At 37.7% G+C, this 18,519-nt stretch overlaps 1 protein-coding gene across 3 annotated transcripts in view; it reads left to right on the forward strand.

Moving 5' to 3' along the window:
• TSPAN12 (tetraspanin 12) overlaps positions 1-18,519 on the forward strand; it is a 108,448-nt gene that overhangs the window by 6,896 nt on the left and 83,033 nt on the right. The gene's annotated exons all lie outside the window — the stretch shown is intronic.

The raw sequence follows: 18,519 nt of genomic DNA on the forward strand, positions 1-18,519 counted from the left end.
GTTTCCAATTTTTTGCCACCTCATAAAGAGCTACTATAAATATTTTTATACATATAGAGCCTCTTCCTCTTTGATCACTTTGGAGCATAGGACTCTTAAATTGTATAGTTGACTCAAAGGGCATTTATTGTACTATTCAGGAACATTTGGTGTATAAATACAAATTTCCAGAATGGTTGTACATGTTCACAGGTCCACCAACAGTATGTTAGTGTTCCTATTTTCCTATTGTGTTTCCAATATTTATCATTTTCTTTTTTTTGTCATTTTGCCAATCTGGTGGATGTTAGGTGGGACCTCAGAATTTCTTCCATTTTCATTTCTATAATTATTATTTATTCAGAGCATTGGAAACCTCAATAATTTTAGATTAATCAGAATTTGCTTTCACATTTGATTCATATATTTATGCAAAAATGGTCAACTTTTAAAATATAGATAGTATAAAGACCTTATTATTTATTTTATTTTGCATCTAAGGAATCAAACTGTAGGCTAATGCAGAGCCCTTCAGCTAATGTTAACCATTATTACTAGCCCATTAAAATTCACTGCACCTTCCCTGGAGTAATGATATCAACTCAGTTACTTTAAGTAATGTTTTATTTCCTAATTTTCCATGCCTAAGCTAGCTACTTATTTAATAAAGTGTAGCTTAGCTCACAATGGAATAGCTTATGTGAACCACTGTCAGCTTCATAAGATGAGTTTTTGGAAGAGTTCAGAGGATTATTTCAATCTACTATTTTGCTCCTGAGATTTCTTGCCTCCCCAACATGCTGATCCCTTTTCTCCCTTCCCTTCCCCTTTACACCTGTAGGGTAGTTTAGTATAGTGGAAAGAGCTCTAAAGTTGTTGGGGCTGGTTAAGATGTGGATTGGAATACTTGCTCTATTACTTGACCTTGTAACCTTGGGCAAGTCTTTTTTATCTCAATTTCTTCATTTGTAAAATGGGATTTATACACACACACACACACACACACACACACAACCTATTTAACATAGTTATTATATGGAGGAAATGAGATCCAAGAATCATGTGAAGGCATTTTTTGACTATAAAGCACTATTTATGTTTAAGCCAGCTCATAATTAGCAGGCATATAATAGGATGGAAAGGGTGCTGGTTTAAACATAGAGGATGTGGGTTAACACCTCTTCTTTGCAGCTTTCAGTATGTGTGACCTTGAGCAAGTCTTTTAACTTCCTTGGACCTTGTTTTCTGCAGCTACAAAATGAGGGGGTTGGATTAGATGATCTGAGTTTCCTTCCCCCTCTAAATCTGTAATCCCATTTGTGTTAACGATTTAAAGAAAGTCATAGATAATTCTCAAATGTGATTTTAGCCATCTTAGTAAAAATTTACATTTTTGTGTCATGTTTTATAATTTACACAGTAGGTAGTTAGAAAAAGTGTTATTTAAGCACTTACTATGTGCCAGGAACTGTGCTAAGCATCCTGAAGGAGCTTCCATTAAAGTAGAAGAGAACATATAAAGAAGAATTGGAATGAAGGAGGGAAAGAAGGGAAAAGAAGGTACCCACAGAGGTGCATGACTGTTCAAAGAGCAAGTTAAGCTGGGAGTGAAGTGTGCAAGGCTGGGCTTCCTAATGAAATGTTGTTACTTTCTCACCACAGCCCCATGTACTGGTTATTGCAAATAGTTTTATCCCCCTTTTACAGATAGGGAAAATGAAGCTCAGAGAGGTGGGAGTCTAGAAACAAAAGGCCTTTCCCATTATATTATGCTGCCTCTTGTCACTTCTAGTCATCTTCTCCATCAGTTCTGTATAGAAAACCAAAGACTCATATTTTCAGAATTAGAGGCACTTTCAAAGGCTGTTTTTTCTGACTTATACCTGAAAAAAAATTCTCTCCATTGTATACAAAAGATCATCCACCCTTTGTTTGAAGTTAAGATGAATCTTCTACTTCCCAAAGCAACCCATGCCATTTTATGGTAACTAATGTTTAGAAAGTTTTCCCTTGCATCAGGCCTAAAGTAACCTATTCACAACTTCTAGCCATTCTTGCTAATTATTCTGAGTAGGTCCATGCTAATCTTTTTCATGTGACAGACCTTCACATATTTGAACACAGCTATCATGTCTCCCCTAAATCTTAAATGTTAGCAAGTAACACTATTGTCGTACTGTCTTCACTGCCTATAATTTATCTCCTGTGCTTGTAAACTTTGAAATTGATCATGCTCTTTTGTTCAGTTTCTAAGTATAAGTTAATTTTATTAGCAAATTCAAAAAGTATGCATACGATTATATTCCCAAATTAGTAAACATCTTAATTCAAGGGTTTTTGCCCCATGTTATTAGTCTCAAATTTAAATCATGACCTCAGTGTAGCAAACTACATGCTGGTATTTCATCTAGAGCCATTGCTGAAAACTAATCTAGAGCCACTCATTAATTTATTCAACAAATATTCTATATTGTCTACAAAAGACAGAGTTAAACTCCTTTGAGTAGGTCATTGAAAGAGATTGCTAGCACATATTCCTTGCATCATTTCCAAATAATGTTTTGAGACTGAGTGCAAATTTTTGTTTTTTTTTTACAGTATTTGGAAAGCATAAGGAGCTATAATCTTAGGTAAATAGGATTGTCACAGTGTTTTAGAAGTTCAGTAAACTCAGATCAGAGTTGAATGATTATTTTCATTCACAAAGATAGAAGGCATACTAGAAGTTGATTTATTGTAAAAGGTTCAGAAATTACCAGATAAGCTGGACTTCTGGATTTAATAATAGCCAGTATTTCCCTTCATGTTTTATTATATTTTCTCCTTTTTTAGTTCTTTGTTTTATACATCTATTATTATTATTATTCTTACTCTAGTTCAAGAAAATATAATGGGAGTTAAATGGTTCTTTTTCTGGGCATTTAATTGACTTCATAGGAGAGATGAATTTATTCTCTTGAGTGCTGCTTATTTACTATGGGGTTAAGATTATTATTTAAACATCTTTTGGGTTGTGTAGCTGCAGTACTTCTATAGAGTCCCTGTGAACCAATTAATATAATAACTGACATTTATTTAGTACTTTATGGTTACAAAGTGCTTTGTGCATTTTTTTTTTCATTTGTTCCTTACCAGGGTTTTGGGAGGTAAATCAGTCAATAAGCATTTATTAAGCACCTATTATGTACCAGACGCTGCTAAGACTAGGAGTACAAAGAAAGACAAAAGCTTGTCTCTGCCCTTCAGGAGCTCATATTCTACTGGGGAGACAACATGCAAACAACTATTTATAAATCAGTAATATACAGAATAAATTGTAAATAATAAACTGAAGGAAAACACAAGAGTGTTGGGGAAAGACTTCCTGTAGAAGGTAGATAACTACAAATATAGTTATTCCCATTTTGCACATTGAGTCAAAATCATGTACCTTATAAGTGACAGAGCTGGGACTTGAATCCTGGTCTTGTGATTCAGGACAGCACTTATTCTAGTAGGTAATGCTGACTCTCAAAGACAGTACAATTGGAAGGAACCACAGAGGTCATCAAATCCACCCAGATACTCAGTAGTTTTACAATATTTCTAACAACTATCCACCCTCTGTTTAAACATTTCCAGTGGTGAGGAGTTGACTACTTTTCAAGGAAGCATATTACAGTTTTGGACAGATGTAGTAGTTAATAATTTTTTCCTTATGTTGAGCTAAAATCTTCTTCCCTGTAACTGTTGATTCAGTATACATTCATAAGTGTCTACTATGTGCAAAGCATTGTACTTGACTCTGGGAATACAAAGATAAAAAAGTCTGTAGAAGCTAATAGTCTAAATTGGAGTTGGGGTGGGTGGGAGGAGAGACATATGCAACTTGATCTCACTTCTTTTCCCTGACCAACATATAACTAATCTCTCATTCATTGGATAGCCCTTCACATATTGGAGATAAGCTATCAGATTTGCCCTGGAAGTTATCTCTAGGTCCTCGTGTCCATATATTATAAACATCTATATGCTAATAACTAGTAATAGGACAGAGCTACTTCTGTTCTCACTTGATTCTTCCCTTAACACATTTATAGATCTGGATACACTTATTTTAACAAGAATTTTTAACATACCTACTAACTGTAGAGTATTGGGCTAGGTCCTAGGGAAGACATAAAGCATAGCTAAGAAAGGGCCCCTGCTCTCAAATTTGAGCTGCCATTTTAGTAGGAGGATATTGCAACAATATCAAATACTACATGGTCACTGTGTCAAAGCTGTAAAACAAAGTGTTACATGAGGTCCAAGGTAGGAGGGGAAAAAACGCTCTACTGTGTGTGGGTGTGGGGAGGAGGAGACAGACAGACAGACAGATGGGGGAAGGTATCACAGAAGTATTATTTGCATTTGCCTTTCAAGAATGGGCAGGGATTGAGTAAGTTTTGTTTTTGTTTTTGTTTTGCGGGGCAATGGGGGTTAAGTGACTTGCCCAGGGTCACACAGCTAGTAAGTGTCAAGTGTCTGAGGCCGGATTTGAACTCAGGTACTCCTGAATCCAGGGCCAGTGCTTTATCCACTGCGCCACCTAGCCACCCCCGAGGATTGAGTAAGTGAAGAGGGAAAGAGAAGACATTTAAAGGCATAGATCTGAGAAGACATAGACTAGAAGTGTGTACCCCACAGGGTTAGAGAACTTAGGTTTGAAACCTCAGCCCTGCCATTTACTTCTTACAAATCACTTAATTTTTCTAGTTCTCAGTTTTTCTACCTGCAGATCAAGGGGGTTGGAACCTCTAAGTTTCCTTCTGGAAACTTATGATCCTGTGATCAGGAAACAGTGCTTCAATTTGGCCATTTGTATAAAGTAAATGGGGGCAGCAAGGTGGCACAGTGGATAGAGTGCCAGAACTGGAGTCAGGAAGATCTGAGTTCAAATGTGGCCAAAGTACTAGCTATGTGATCCTGTTTACTTCAGTTTCCTCATCTATAAAATGAGCTGGAGAAAGAAATGACCAACCACTCCAGTATCTCTGCCAAAAAAAAAACCAACCCAAATGGGGTCATGAAAAGTTGGACTGGGCTAAAACAACTGAACAATAGCAACAACAGAGTAAATAGGATTTGTGTGAGAAAAAGGTTGAAAGGTAGGGTGGTGTCATGTTAGGGAGGACCCTGAATCTCAGACATAGGGGTCTGAACCTTACTTATTAAGCAATTAAATTATTAAATTGTTTTGAACATAAGATGGACAAGCATATACTTAAATAATAAGAAAGATTAATTTCTTAATAGAAGAAGTAACTAGGTGACACCATAGTGCCACCTGGAGTCAGGAAAACCCGAGTTCAAATTTGGCTTCACTTACTAGCTATGTGACCCTGGGCAAGCCATGTGACCTCTGCCTTAGTTTTCTCATCTGTAAAATGGAGGTAATAATAGCACCTACCTTCCAGAGTTGTTTTCAGGATCAAATGAAATATTTATAAAGTGCTTTGCAAACTTTAAAGAGCTCTGTAATGTGCTGCTGCTGTGATTGGAAGTAGAGAGAGAATAGAGGCAAGAATACAAGGTAGCAGGTAACTTTAATAGTTTAGATGGTATTAATGAAGTCTTGTTTTTGAGTTTGGGCAGTAGATAGTAGGATAAGACAGATCTTTTGAGATAGAAATGACAAAACAGTAATTGATATGAGGTAGGGTATAGAAAAGAGTAAGATTATTTCAAGGTTTCAAACATGGGCAGTTAAGTGCATGGTGTTGTCACAAGCAGTAAGGTTTACTTGTAAAGAGAAGCTAGCTTTGGGTCCTGCTGAGTTTGAGGTGATTGTGAGATTCAGGTGGAGAAGAGAAAGCAGGACTGTAGGTATAGATTTGGGATTTATCCATGTAAGGTGATAGGTGAAGCCATGGGAATAAATGATATTAACAGTGAGAGGGAAGAAAGTAGGGAGGGAGAAAAAGATAAAGAAATAAAGAGAGGAGTGAGACAGAGAGAGAAACAGAAGAGAGAAAAGAGTAAGAGGAGACAGAGACAGAGGGAAAGAGAGACAGAATGAGGGGAGATAATAAGGGACGACAAAGAGACAGGAGAAAGAGTGGAGAGTGATAATATTTCTGCATCTGCATATGTGTGTGAAGGGGAGAACATTGGGGGAACATCCATTTTAAAGAATTAGAAAGAAGACAAGGAAGCAGCAAGGGAGTTAAAGAAATGGTAAGAAAAAATCAAAAGAGAACCAAGAGAGAGGTATCCTTGAAACTAAGGAAGGAAAGAGTTCCAAGAAGGAATAGATGACAGATGCTATAGGAAAGTTCAAGGAGGACTTGAATTTTGTGTTTAATGGAATGAAATGGGATATTCACATGTAGACTTGTAAAACATCAGTAGCATTGATGTGAGAACTCCTTCTACCAGGAAAGATTACAACTCATGTATTATATTCTTAGAGACATTCTTAAGACTACAAGAGATTAAGTGAATAGCCCATATCCCCACAGCTAGTTCAGTGTCCCAGGTGAGATTTACATACAGGTGTCCCGGATGCCAAGCCCGGCATTCTACCTACTACAGTGTAGTTCAAAACTACCCCTATTTTAAAAAATAAGGCTAAGCAAAAATGACCTTGTAGAAGAGGGAAAATTAATATCTCTGCTTAGACTCCATGTGAAGATGTTGGACAGATTTAGATATAAAATCTTTTTTTTTTACTGTGTTAATTAATTGACATCTAGTTTTTTTTCCCAAGATTTAATTTTTCGTTGCTTTAAGTGATAGTTAAATAAAGCAATCAGAGCCTGGACTCAGAAAAGATAGGAATTTAATGGATTTGAATTCAGTCCAAATCATTTAACTTCCTTTTACCTAATACTACAGGGAAGCAGATGTAGTCCTACATTATTACATTTTAATTACATTCAAGAAGCAGTGTGACAAAATGTTTAGAAAATTAGCCTCAAAGCTAGGAAGGCCCAGGTTCAAATCATGCTTCTGACACACATTGGCTTTTTTACCCTGAGCAAGTCACAGTCTTCCAGTGATGGAGACACCTCTTTAAAACTATAAATTCCACTGACGTTGTTGACCTCCATTTGGAGAGGGAATTTCCATATCTAGGAGTTACCTATACCCATGAAATTACATGTCTAGTCCCTATCCCTTGCTCTAATGGTCATTTATATAGTAATTTAAGGTTTGGAAAGCACTTTCCTCACAAATATCGATAATTTGCCTGGGTAGAAGCTAAGGTTAAGAGATATTAAGTGAGTGGTCCATGCAAACAGTGCATATGGGCCCCAGTTTTCAAGCCTTTTCCTCTATCTCACTACACTGTCTCTCAACATTTTAGAGATGAGTGGCTGGAATTGTTTTTGGAAGAGTATTATGTTTATTTGAGAATTGTATTAGAGGTATTTGTAATTTAAAAATTAACCACAGTAAAACTGGATTTAAAGTAATTGGCAAAAATAAAAACAAAAAGAAAAAAAATTGGTCAGTGAAAAAGAAGCTATTAAACACCAACCACCCCAATGATTGTACTTCACCTGTTTTGATCGATGAGTTACTTCTGTGAAGATTGGTGGTATAGTGGGCCAGGAGTCAGGAAGATCTGAGTTAAAATCTGGCTTCAGATACTAGTTGTGTGACCCTGGGCAAGCCACTTAACTCCTATTTGCTTCAGTTCCTCATATATAAAATGGGGACACACTGGAGAAGGAAATTACAAACCACTGTAGTGTCTCTGCCAAGAAAACTCCACAGACAAATCCATGGGGTCACAAAGAGTCGGACATGACTGAACAACTGAACAAGAAAACACAAGACATCTCATAGCCTGGCTACGGCTGTCTACAGAAGATTAGCTATTTTGCATGAAAGCTGAAAGTAATGAGAAATTGAACAAGGCACTGAAAAAAAAACAAGAAGGAAAGTAAAGTGGGAAGAGACCTGTGAAGATTAATGGCAATGATTGTTATAGTAGTATTTAGAAGCAGTGGCAGTGAGCATGGCAGATCATTTCATAGACAAGAAAAAAGATGGATGAGAGAAATGCTAAACTCAGCAATGGTGAGAGGGACAAAGGACCATTTTGATCTGAGTCTATGATTGTGGCAGAAAGCAAAAACCAAGCAAAACCCAATTCAAAATACCAAAAAAAAAAAAAAAAACCAGTGCCAAGAACCAAGAGATAATTGCTGTAAAATAACTAATTAAGGACTAATTAGTTCTTAGGACGTAAGCAAAGACCTTCACGTGAGTCCTGTCAGGTGGACGTGGTTCCTTAAATTCCTTTCCAAGGCCATGTAGATTTGTTGAAGTCAGAAAAATAGTGAGACCAGTGAAACTGTCAGCTGCTAGCAATTGCCATGAAGGAAACAAAAATGCTTTTCATGGATGAGATAATATCAAGTCTGGGGTACTCAGTAATTAAAAAAAATAATTTTTACTGATAAAAGTTGCTTCATTTGAGGGGGTTCCCATCAATTGGGGAATGGCTGGACAAGTTGTGTTATATGAATACAATGGAATACTATTGTGCTATAAGAAATGATGAGCAGGAGGAGTTCAGAGAAACCTGGAGGGTCTTATGTGAGCTGATGATGAGTGAGATGAGCAGAACCAGAAGAACATTGTACACAGTATCATCAACATTGAGTGTTGATCTACTGTGATGGACTATATTCTTCTCACCAATGCAATGGTACAGAAAAGTTCCAGGGAGCTCATGATAGAAGAGGATCTCCAAATCCAAGAAAAAAAAAAAAAAGAACTGTGGAGTATAGATGCTGAATGAACCATACTATTTCTTTTGTTTTTGGTGCTGTTGTTTTTTTCTATTTTGAGGTTTTTCATTATTGCTCTGATTTTTTCTCTTATAACATGACTAATGCAGAAATAGGATTAATGTTATTGTGTGTGTGTGTGTGTGTATATAACCAACGTCAGATTACCTGCTGTCTAGGGGAGGGGGGAGGGAGGGGAGGGAGGGAGAAAAATCTGAAATTGGAAAGCTTGTATAAACAAAAGTTGAGAACTATCTTTACATGTAACGGGAAAAAATAAAATACTTTATTAATTAAAAAAAAAGTTGCTTCATTCATATATGTGATCCTGGGCAACTGAACCTCTTTTAACCTTGTTTCCTTAGATATAAAATTGGGCTAATAGTAATAGGACCCACTTACAGGGGCTGTTTTGAAGATCAGATGAGAAAATGTGTAAAAACGCTTTGCAAACCATTCTCAGAAGAAGCCCAAGTAAGACTGCAAAATTGAAATCTCAGGATCCTCATCAGACTAAAAAACAAATGCACCAAAAAAGTTTTAGGTTTTTTTTTTTTACTCTTAGCAGATGTGAAAGTTTTTCCTTATGGAATGAATGATGAATTGGGGTAAATGTAATGACGTAGCAAGAAGCAAAATTTAACCAATTAGACAAATTCCCAATATGACCTTGCTTCATGCCACAGTCATGAAAGTTTAAGAAATGTATCCATAAATATATAAACATCCTTCAATGGCCTGAGAACTAGCCTGGTTGAAAATGACAAAACCTGGGGGCAGCTACCTGGTGCAGTGGATAAAACACTGGCCCTGGATTCAGGAGGACCTGAGTTAAAATCTGACTTCAAACACTTGACATTTACTAGCTGTGTGACCCTGGGCAAGTCACTTAACCCTCATTGCCCCCCCCCCCCAATTTTTTTAATGAAAAAACATAGAAGATAATCAAGTCTAGACTTGGGACAAAATGGACTTCTTGTCAAAGGTACCTTAATATGCCTTGTGATAAAAGCATAGTTTCAAGATGAACTAAAGAATTTGTGACAAAATTTTATGAATGCAAATGCCAAATCATGTAAAATCAGAGAGTAACGATAAAGGAGGAGATAGTGCATATTAACATTTTTTAAAAGATGTAAGAAGTTGTAGCATTTGTTTTGTCAGTAAACTTAATTATTTAATTTTGTCCCAAATATTTCACACATAACTATACAATTTCAATAATACAAGGTTTGGTGGTTTGTTTTTTTTTGAGAGGTGGAAGGCACTAAGAATTAGAGGGAATGTTAAGAAAAGTGTTGTGTCATGACTAATGCAGGAATATGTTTAATGTGATTATACATATATAATCTCTGTCAGATTGCTTGCTGTCTTAGGGAGGTGAGTGAGGGAGAAAAATTTGAAACTAGAAATCTTATAAAAACAAACATTGAAAACTATCTCTACATGTAACTGGAAAATAATAAAATACTTTTATGATAAGAAATAATAACATATTTTAAAAACCAAAAAGAAAAGAAAAGAGAAAAGTGTTGTATAGAATTTGACTTTTGTTTTTCTTTTTTTGTTTTTTGGTGGGGCAATGAGGGTGACTTGCCCAGGGTCACATAGCTAGTAATGTAAAGTGTCTGAGGCCGGATTTGAACTCAGGTCCTCCTGAATCCAGGGCCTGTGCTTTATCAGCTGTACCAGCAAGCTGCCCCCAGAATTTGAGTTTTGAGCCAAGTTTTGAGGGGAAACTACAAATTCTGTCAGACATAGTTGAAGAGGGAGCATATTCCAGGCACAGGAGACAGGGGATCATCTATGAAAAGCCATGGAGACAGTCAACAATGCAAGGCAACAAGTATTGATTAAGTGCTTACTATGTGCCAGCTACTGTGCTTAGCTCAGGATAAAATATAAGCAAAAAAAAAAAAAAAAAAGGAGGACAGTCCTGGCCCTTAACGAAGCTTATATGCTAATGGGGGAAGATAGCCCACAAAAAGGAACTGAAGGTGGGGGTGGAGGATGGTGCTGAAGCTCACAGTCAGAGGCACAGCAGGGAAGGGAAAGGACAGATGACATATCTTGTGTGAAGACCAAGTTGGCAAGAGGGCCAACTTGGCTGGACCATAGTTTGTGTGAAGGGGGCCAGATTATGAAGGGCTTTAAATACTAAACAGTGGTGTTTGTATTTAAAACTGCAGAAGCTAGTGTAGTTTATTGAGCTGCAAAATGGCATAGTGAGATCTGTGCTTTTCATTAGGTGTATGGAAGATGGATTCCAGTGGGAGAATACGAGACAGGTAGACCAATTATGGGCTGTAGCAGTCCAGGTGACAGGGATGAGATCTTGAACCAGGGTTGTGGCTATGTAAGTAAAAGGAATGGGAAGTATAGAAGAGGTGTCATGAAGATAAAATGGATAATTCCAGGCACATTTGGCAGGGGGGTAGATACTCAATTCTTTTTTGAACATGTTGAGTTTGAGATGGCCACAGCATATCTAATATGAAATGTCCAATTGGTATTTGGTGATGTAGGATAAGTAGATCCTGAAGTCATCGGCATAGAGGTGATCATTGAAACTTTTACTAGCTGTGTGACCCAAACACAGCTTTTCTGTACCTCATTTTTCTCATCTGCAAAATGGGGAGTAGGGATGACATGGCCTCTAGAGTCTCTTCTAGTTCTAAACACATGATCTTACTAACCTGTGGGAGCTTATGAGGTCATCAAAAGATATTATGTTATAATTTTTATGGTGTTTTGTAACCTTAAAGACTATTTTTTAAATCTCTTGTGCCTGGAGAAATATCATACACTGCTATCATTCAATTCAATGGACATTTGCCAAATGTTTATTGTGCCTAGACACATAGTGTTAAGGGTTAAAATTCTAGCTAAACTGTCTAAAATATCTAATGAGTGGTCGCCAATAAATTATAAGCTTTAGCAAGAGTTAGACTTTTAAGCATTTATTAAGGAGAATAAGAATTTGGTAAAGAGAGAGAGAAAGGCCTAGATTCCTATCTATTAAAGGGAGAGCGCATTTCTAGCTCCCTTCTCCGCCAGCGTCCCCAGGAAAGAGCCCGAGACTGAGCGCCAGTCTCTTCCTTCCTCCTCCCACTAGCCCGCGTCACTTCCTGACTCCTGGTCTTGCCCTCAAAGACCTTCCCTTCATGGGCAGAACTCCTCTACAGTAAGTATCCAGCAGGTGGCGTTATTCCAATCGTTACAGTCCCCCCTGTTGTTCCTCAAGAAACAAAATGTTTCCTTGACGGAACAGTAAAAACAATATGATAACTATTGCTAACTAATAATATGTGAACAACAATATAGAAAAGGAAGAGAGGAAAGTTTTGTCCAGAGGGGCGATTTTTTTTTGTCCTCATGAACTGACGCTTTGACATTAGTCTTGCAAAGGGAGGGCCTCTGCAGAGAATACATGTTACAGATGGTGTATATTATAACAGAAAGAGAAAAAAAAAACAACAAAAACAAATCAAAACTGTTCATTTAAAGTCTCTGAAAGTCTTTTCTCAGATGTCCTCTAGGTGTAGTCGTGGAATGGAAGTCTTTTCAGGGGTTGATGTGTGGATGCTGGTAATCAGCCAGGAAATTTCCTACAAAATTGAGCTTAACACAACTTTAAAATAGCTTTGTCAATAATCAAATCAAACAATGAAAGTTCTCAAAAACATGTCTAAGGGAATTCAGAATCTTAGTTGTTACACATGAAACATATAATAAAACAAAAATTGAACCATTCTTTAAAATTTAATATTACTATAGTCCCCCCCTTATGGAGGGTAATTGAGAAGACAATTGCTGCGATATTAATTATTAAAAATAATTTTTATCTTTGTTTCATCACTTTTTGCATCATCTGCCTAATTATCCTCATGCCATTATGAGAAATTAGAAAATCTAATATAATTGGTAACAGGTGTCAAGGCCAAATTCAACACTGTATTTATCATGACACCTGAGATAATTATGGGGGTTACCATAAAAGAACAGAGAAATGATGGGATATGAGCATTCCCACACTTGAGCAATATATACTGCCCATACAGTATGCCAGGCTTAAAATAGGTGGATGGAATATACGTCCATGCCACCGAACATATTGGAGGAAACTGAGTCAGACTTAATCAGATGCATGGGATTGAGATGTCCATGGCATCAGGCATATAGGAGGGAGCATAGAAGCCAGGTGTAGAAGTGAGATGGGTGGGATCAATACTTCCAGCCATCTGTACAATATTGTGGGGAAAAATAAAATAAAATATTAAACCAAGAGAATCCAACCTCAACATTAGTCAAAAGCCGTTCCCTCGGCCATACCTTGACTTCATGCATGTCTCCCCTCATGTGACAGTTCAGTGTCTGCTCTTGCATGTATTCCTCTTGTGATTGGATGGCATCTTGGCCAACTGGCATCTGATAACTCAGAATAAAGGCAATTAATGTCTTAAATGATAAGTTCCCATAATCCAAGTCTCATATGTATTTAAAAATTGAGGATAATAAATGATTGCAAAAAATGTGAATACATCTTGACTCAGAACACAATATATAATTATGCAACAATTTCAAATAATACCCCTTTTTAAAAAAACTTAGTATACAATTACTTTTGTGAAAAATCTGAATATATTTAAATACAAGTTAAAGCATAACAGAATCTCAAAGAACTTTTTTTTTTTTGAAAAAAGAAAACTTTACAAATGTTCCCCTCTTTTTTTTTTTTTTTTGGAATATGCTTATCAAAAATAATACTTCTAGAATCAATTTACACTTGCCATGGCAAACAATCATGGGAGCACAATACTCCTAGAATTAACATTGTATTATGAAATCAAAACCATCTTGCAATTTTTTAAAATTAGATAAATGTATAGAAGAAAATACACATGGAACAATAAAAGACAGTGAAATTCAAACTAAGGAAATCTAAATGAGCATGAACTTAATATCAATAAGAGTATTATAAAATATAAACTGGACCACATGACTATAAAAAGCTTTTACAAATATTCTCTTTGTTTTAGAAACTAAGTATAAAACACAATCTCAAATGCATGAAAACCTCTACGAAAATAAACCTATACCATTAATTTCAAAATGTACATATAATAGCATAGAAATCCTATGTAACCTCTGAACTGATACTATTACTCTGAGTGAATTCAGAACACTTTTGATTCCGATATCTAAAATCCCCAATACTCATATCAATACCTTGCTGCTTACTTCTACATTTCTGCAAAATATATACCCTTCCATGGCAAAAGAATCGGAGTCTTGAACTATGTTGATGATTGTCATTCTTATTCGGCTTAAGTTTTTCTTCTTTAACCCCTCTATATTGTCTGTCAGCCTTTTCACCATACAAATGCTTTATAAGATTACTAATTAAAGACAAAAGCAGGTTAGCAAAATTATGAACAAAACGAGCATATCTGGAATTTAAAGGGTTTTCTAAAGTTGTCTCAGAAGCACAGCCAGGCTGGGGAAGGGCTGAGCCTGAAGCTGCAAATGTAGTTAGAGAAAGTTGCGCATGAGCATTAGATCTCTGGACTTCCCAGGCAGGGGAAGCAATGGGCTTAGCCATGGGAGGAGTAGAGGGTGGGGTCTGGAGAGGAGGGGAGGGACCAGCACAATTTGAATCACACTTGATTTTGAACTCAGGCCTGGATTCCTCTTCCCCCACCTTGCCTCCAGGTGCTAGGGGATTAAAAGCTTCTAGAGGGTGGGTCATTGCCTCCAGGCATGCAAAATTAAAGCAACAATTAGTGTTAGAACTGGGAAAAGCTGCAGGAATCTCTTCTGGTTTCTCTGAAAAAGCTTGGTTGGGAGAGGGAGAGATATTTCCTTGTGTGAGTAAGTTGCTGGCTCTTTTAACAAAAATAAAAAGAAAAATAGAAAATCCACAAAAACAAAGCATTAACATGATCTTATCTCCCATTTGTCTGGTTAAACAGACCAAAATCAAAAATAGGATAATTAGGGAGTTTAAAAGGTCCATTCGAAAAAATTCAAAGGAAAAACACAGCCAGTACACCAGTACTTAGCAGTTAAAGGGAGAGGGAGGGGAAATTTCTTACCCAACCAGCAGATCAGAAGAAGACTGAGGGTTAGCTTTCCTCTTCGTGGTCAGCCATCTGTTAAGGGTTAAAATTCTAGCTAAACTGTCTAAAATATCTAATGAGTGGTCGCCAATAAATTATAAGCTTTAGCAAGAGTTAGACTTTTAAGCATTTATTAAGGAGAATAAGAATTTGGTAAAGAGAGAGAGAAAGGCCTAGATTCCTATCTATTAAAGGGAGAGCGCATTTCTAGCTCCCTTCTCCGCCAGCGTCCCCAGGAAAGAGCCCGAGACTGAGCGCCAGTCTCTTCCTTCCTCCTCCCACTAGCCCGCGTCACTTCCTGACTCCTGGTCTTGCCCTCAAAGACCTTCCCTTCATGGGCAGAACTCCTCTACAGTAAGTATCCAGCAGGTGGCGTTATTCCAATCGTTACAATAGCCAGTTATAATATATGGTCATGTGACAAATTATTTTAGGGAGATAAAACACAAAATTTTGTTAGAAGTCAACAGGAGAGGTCAATATTGATGGATCAGGAAAAACTTCCTGGAGTATTTGACATATTGAAGGATTGGTAGAATTGGACAGCTAGGTGGTATAGTGGATGGAGTACCAGGCCTGGATTCAGAAAGACTTATCTTCCTGAGTTCCAGTTTTGCCTCAGACACTTACTAGCTCTGTGATCCTGAGCAAGTCACTTCACCCTGCTTGCCTCAGTTCCTCATCTATAAAATGATCTAACAAAATTTTAAAATGTGCTTTCATTTTGCACAATAAATTTTTATAAATAATTGGAAAGTTAATAAAACATTTTTGTGTTAAAATAATTATTGTATGTGGCTTGGAATCAATGAAGGAAGTATAACCCTCAAAGGGTTGAACTGGGAGAAATGGATAAATGTTGCAAAGAGGCAAACTTGGACATCAATCAATAAACATTTATTAAGCACTTGCTATGTGCCAGCACTGTGCTAAGCACTGGGTATACAAAAAGACGCAAAAGACTTTCCCTGTCTTCAGGGAATTTATAATCTAATGGGGAGACAACATGCAAATATCTATATAAAGAAAGTTATAATATACAGGATAAATAGGAAATAACTAATAGAGAGTAGGTACTGGAATTAAGTGGGGATGGGGAAGGCTTCCTGTAGAAGGTGGGTTTTTAATTGGAACCAGGGAGGGCTGTAGTAAGTGGAGGAAGGAGACCATTCCAGGCATTCCAGCCAGAGAGAATTTTGGGAGCTGAGAGATGGAGTGTCTTGTTTCTGGAATGGCCAGGAGGCTAATATCACTGGGTTGAAGACTAGAAAAGTAAAAGGGGGGGTAGGTTATGAAGGACTTTGAATGCCAAACCAAGTGTTTTGTATTAGATTTTGGAGGCCCGGCATGAGGTAATGAGGACCACTAGAGTAGTGTCAGTGTCAGGAGAAATGGTGTATTTGACAGATTTTGCAAAGGTGAAATTGACAAGCCTTGGCAAAAGATTGGATATGAGGGGTGAGAAAGGGGAAAAAGTCCGGGATGACTCTTAGGTTGCATGCCTAAGACACTAGAAGGATGGTGTTGTCCTTTATAATAATACAGAAGGCAGAGGAGGGGTGGATATAAGGGGAAAGTGGATGAGTTCAGCTTGGGACATGTTGAGTTGAAGATGTCTACTTGCCATCCAGTTTGAGATGTCTGGAAGGCAGCTGGAGATGAGAGATTGGGGCTGGATAGGTAGGTAGATTTGAGAATCATTAGCATAGAGATGCTGATTAAATCCATGGGATACTGATGAGATCAGTAAGTGAAGTAGTATTGAGGCAGAAGAGAATGAAGCCAGGACAGGACCCTAAGGGACTTCTATGGTTAGAAGGTTTGATCTGGAAGAGGTTTAAGCAAAGAAGACAGGTAGGAGAACCAGGAAACTGTGGTGTCCTCAAAACCTAGAGATAAGAGACTATCAAGGAGGATAGGATGATCAACAGTGGCAAAAGCTGAAGGGAGGTAAAGGAGAATGAGGACTGAGAAAAAGCACTTGACTTTTGCAGTATAGAGATCATCGGTAGCTTTGGAGAGAGCAGTTTGGTTGGAACGATTAAGTTGGAAGCCAAATTGTAAGAGATTAAGAAGAGAATGAGAGGAAAGTGGAGGCATGTATTGGAGACATCTTTTATGAGGTCTTTACCCACAAAGGGCAGAAGGGATATGGGATGATAGCAGGATTTGAAGGATCAAGTAAGATTTTTTTTTCAGGATGGGGCAGGGGAGACATGGATATGTGAAATAGCCAGTAGGCAGGGAAAGATTGAAAACAAATTAAAAAGGGGTAGTTAGGTGGCACAGTGGATAAAGCACCAACCCAGGATTCAGGAGGATCTGAGTTCAAATCTGGCCTCAGACACTTGACACTTAATAGCTGTGTGACCCTGGGCAAGTCACTTAACCCTCATTGCCCTGCAAAACAAAACAAAACAAAAAAATAAATGAAAGAGTGGGGATGGCAGCGGGGGCAATCTGGTGGGAGAGACTGGATGAAATGGGATCATGAACAAGTATATAGGTTAACCTAGGTAAAGGAGTAAGGCCACTTCATCATGTGAGACAGGAGGAGAAAGTGACAGGAGGCAATTGAGTGATAGGAGATGAGAAAGGGGGGAAGAGGGAATTCATAGCAAATGGCTTCAATTTTTTTCTGTAAAATATGTGGCAAGGTTCTCTGCTGAGTGAGTGGGTGGAGAAGCCATAGAAAATTTGAGAAGGCATGAAAAGATTTGGAAGAGCTTCTGTGGAGAACGGTATAGTAAATTGATAAGGGAGGTATAATAAGATTGTGTAGAGGGGCAGCTAGGTGGCGCAATGGATAGAGCACTGGCCCTGGAGTCAGGAGTACCTGAGTTCAAATCCAGCCCCAGACACTTAACACACACTTACTAGCTGTGTGACCCTGGGCAAGTCACTTAACCCTAATTGCCTCACTAAAAAAAAAAAAAACCTAAAAAAAAAAAGATTGTGTAGAGAAGGCCCAGTTGAGGTTGTGTAACATAAATTTTTACTGGACTCAGAATGTTTACATGGTTTTTTTCTATCTTTGTTCAGCAGTATTGGTGTAGATGGCAAATGGTGGGATTGAGGCTTGGCCTGGTGTGATTAATGATATGGTAAGGCAGCTAGAGATTCAAGAGTGAACAATGTAAAGTTGAATTGGTTCACCAAGGAGTCAAGATGGGGAAAAGAGGAGAGGATGGCTAAAGCAGGGGAGATGGCCTAGGAGAGAACTGGAGGGTAAATGGATTGGAGAGTTAACATAAGGGAAAAAATTCCCATTATAGCTATCTCAAAGTGGAATGGATGGTTTCAGGAAACATTTAGACCTCCCTCATTAGAGGTTTTTAGGCAGAGCATAAATGATCATTGACTTTTTCAGGAGCCCTTTCTCAGTCCCTCCAGGTCATGATGCTTCCCTTTCAGATCACCTTCATCTACTCTGTTTGTATCTTGTATATAACTAGTTATTTACACGTTGATCCCCCCATTAAAAGGTGAGCTCCTTGAAGGAGGACTGTTTTTTTGTTTTTTTGCTTTTCTTTTTATTCTCAGCACTCAGCATGGTGCCTAGCACATAGAAAGCACTTGATAAATGCTTAGTGACTGAATAGGAAGGGCATTTTATCATCTACTGGCCAGACTAGATGGCCTCTCAGGCCCCTTTT

Source organism: Dromiciops gliroides, chromosome 5, assembly GCF_019393635.1.
Source record: "Dromiciops gliroides isolate mDroGli1 chromosome 5, mDroGli1.pri, whole genome shotgun sequence".
NCBI classification, from domain to species: Eukaryota; Metazoa; Chordata; class Mammalia; order Microbiotheria; family Microbiotheriidae; genus Dromiciops; species Dromiciops gliroides.